This window comes from Erythranthe guttata, chromosome 13 (genome assembly GCF_056151865.1).
Source record: "Erythranthe guttata isolate IM_541 chromosome 13, IM_541, whole genome shotgun sequence".
In the NCBI taxonomy this organism is placed as follows: Eukaryota; Viridiplantae; Streptophyta; class Magnoliopsida; order Lamiales; family Phrymaceae; genus Erythranthe; species Erythranthe guttata.
This window is the reverse complement of record NC_142545.1, coordinates 5,156,005-5,159,306: the sequence shown is the minus strand read 5'-3', so window position 1 is coordinate 5,159,306 and position 3,302 is coordinate 5,156,005. Positions and strand designations below refer to the sequence as shown.

The 3,302-nt window shown below is 27.3% G+C and overlaps 2 non-coding genes across 2 annotated transcripts; both read right to left on the bottom strand.

The window, feature by feature from the left end:
* Positions 1–375: 375 nt before the first annotated feature.
* Positions 376–448, bottom strand: TRNAK-UUU (transfer RNA lysine (anticodon UUU)). The gene has a single exon. It is a non-coding gene; the product is annotated as a tRNA-Lys (tRNA).
* A 1,623-nt stretch (positions 449–2,071) lies between these two features.
* Positions 2,072–2,144, bottom strand: TRNAK-UUU (transfer RNA lysine (anticodon UUU)). The gene has a single exon. It is a non-coding gene; the product is annotated as a tRNA-Lys (tRNA).
* Between the last annotated feature and the right edge of the window lie 1,158 nt (positions 2,145–3,302).

The window sequence follows — 3,302 nt, the reverse complement described above, 5'->3', positions numbered from 1 at the left end:
TGGGGAAGGGGAATTTCCTCGCGGGACAGGGATGTGGATTGCAAAATCCGTCCGATACCCACCCCATTGCCATCCCTATTGGAATAGGTATCTGACGTATTATATTAATTATTTATTTTGGCGCAAAATTGGTGCAACGTTATTTGTTCCAATATCTTAGATTATACTAAGTTTATATTATGTACATCGCATGGGTGAGATACTAGTAAGTATTAATAAAGAAATCAAGTAAAATCTTATTTAATTAAATTATAAATATAAATTGCATTCTTTGTAGAAGGTTAATAATAATTTCAATAACTTTTTCAATGTAAATTGAAATTGAATTATTAATTTCAATCACTTTTTGAATGAAAATTAAAAGTAAATGAACTTCGCCGTCTGTGGGAATCGAACCCACGACCACATGGTTAAAAGCCATGCGCTCTACCAGCTGAGCTAAGACGGCTTGATATTTTTACATATCCGATTTATTTAAACATACAATTACAGAAAAATAATTATATGTAGAAAATTAATTATGATTTTAATAGCTTGATATTTTTAAATATCTGATTTATTTAAATGTACAATTACAGAAAAATAATTATATGTAGAAAATTAAGGCGGCGGATATATGCAAGTCTATTTTTTTATTAGTTCAAACCCACATAAAAGAGTTTATTAGTTCAAACCCGTAAATTAATTTAATTTTATTACATCAAGACCAAACAGGACGAATATACCCTTATCAATAAATAATACCCAATTACAAACAAACTCTATTTTTCATTTTTTCAAGACCAAAAAATAAAAAATAAAAAAGTAAAAAGAAAACAAAAAAAAAATAGAAAAAACTCACAATTGCCGCCACCAGACCACCGAGACACCGACCAGCGAGACTTCCAACGCGCCGGCGACGACTAGTGACCCACCCACCGCACCACCTCCACCGCACCATCACCACCACCCCACCACCACCAACAAGTCATTTTTACTAAACTTTTGTTTGTCAATTCAAAAACATTAATCGAGCATCGATTCTTGATAAATATGCGAGGACGAACATTAATCTATGCTTACTTCTTGTTGGGTTGCAATGCTTTAGCCGATTTTGGAAAAAAATTGAGATTGAAATTGATTTTTTTGTGTGTTTTCGTTGGTTTCCCAAATCGGTTTATCCAGACCGATTTTGTAGACGAAAATCGGCGTTACAATGCCGATTTTTGTTAACCAAATCGGCGACACAACGCCGACTGTACAAGTCAAAATCGGCGTTGTAACTAGGGGTGGTAAACGAGCCGAGCCGGCTCTCGAACTCGACGAGCCGGCTCGACAAAGGCTCAAACTCGAGCTCGAGCCCAAAATTAGTTGTTCGACAGCTCGCGAGCCGGCTTGCGAGCTGCCTTTTTTTTTTTTTAATATATATTTTACACACACACACACACACACACACACACACACACACATATATATATATATATATATATATATATATATATATTATTCTTATTCTTATTATTATTAACTAAATAGTAAATAGTCTATAATAATAAATATTTCTAGTATTTAAATAGAAACAAATCTATATTACTTAAATAATGCATAATAATATAATATATTATAATAATAATAGAAAAATTAAAATATATATATATAACTAGAGTTCATTATTTATTTTATAATTTTATTTATTTATTTTCTTATAAATAATTTTTAATAAAAAAATCAAATGATTTTAATAAAAAAATTAAATAATAAAAAGAAAATTAAATGAGCTCGAGCTCGAGCCAAAAAATATTGGCTCGATGAGCTCGAGCTCGGCAGCATGGACTCGAGCTCGAGCTGGCCAAAAGAGCCGAGCTCGGCTCGTTCCCACCCCTAGTTGTAACGCCAATTTTTTTTTTTTTTTTTGTTTTTTTTATGATTTATATTTTTTTATTTGATTTTGAATTTCATTAAGGGTAAATTACTATTTTATGTTAGAGGTCTTGAACTAATAAAAAAAATGAGCTTATATATATCCGCTGCCGAATATTAATTATGATTTTAATAACTTCTGAAATGTAAATTAAAATTGAATTAATTTATCCGCCGTCTGTGGGAATCGAACCCACGACCACATGGTTAAAAGCCATGCGCTCTACCAACTGAGCTAAGATGGCTTGACAATTTTTAATTATTGTCTTAATTAATTAATAAATATACTATTACATTAATCTATCAAATTATGACAGACTCCAATATAGCATATCTTTTTTTTTTTTTTTTTTTTTTTATAAATATTTTGTTGGTATTTTATAGAATGGTTAATCTTGGCACAATTGTAATTAGGGGTCTAAATTAAACTTTGCAAAATCTATCTATATATAATATAAAAAAAGGATCTATGCCCTCAATGATTGACATGTGGCAAATGATAATGTCATTTATCAAAATTGCTTAGTTGGAGTTCAATTGATGAGGTGGATTCTTCAATTGATTAGGTGACATTTTTATTTAGGTATGTTTTTATGTTCTTTCCTATTTTACATTTACACAATCATTTAATAATTACCACATATTTATATATAATATTTCATGAATTCAATATCATATCATTTATAAAAATATTATATTTTTTATAATTTTAATTTTCTGAACACTATTTTTCGCCTGTTCTTTTTTAAAAATTCAGAACACTCGATTTTTTAACGAGTATTCAATTTTTTATATCATATTTCACACACTATTTTTTATAGCGAAATAATCATAATTATATTTAATTATTTATACACGCCTAATTAATTGTTCTTATCTCACGTTCTAATATAATTTTCCAAAATATATTTTTCGAATGTCTTTTTTGAAAAAAATAGAACACTCATTTTTTTATGATATATATTTTCGAATTTAGTTTTTTTAATAATAATATTCAAAAATAATAATAATACTAATTATTATTATTTTTACAAATCATTAATACTTCAAATGAATATACCAATAAATTAAATAATCACCATACATGGATTTTTTTTTTAAATATTTTGCCAACTTAATGTATATGTATTAATTTAATTTTATAAATATTAATAAGTAAACAACATTTAAATTTTGAAATTTAAATTTTCGGATTCCAAATTTTGAATTTCAAAATTATTTTTTACTATAAATTGTAAATCAATTTCCCAATTTTATTTCATATAATTTGATTTCTTACCTATTTAAGTTGATTGGTTTTGATTCATATGGTTAATTCATGGAAAATATCTAATCAACAATAATTGATTAAGATTATAACATTAAATGTGCATTTCCATAATAACTTATTATTTACCTTTTTA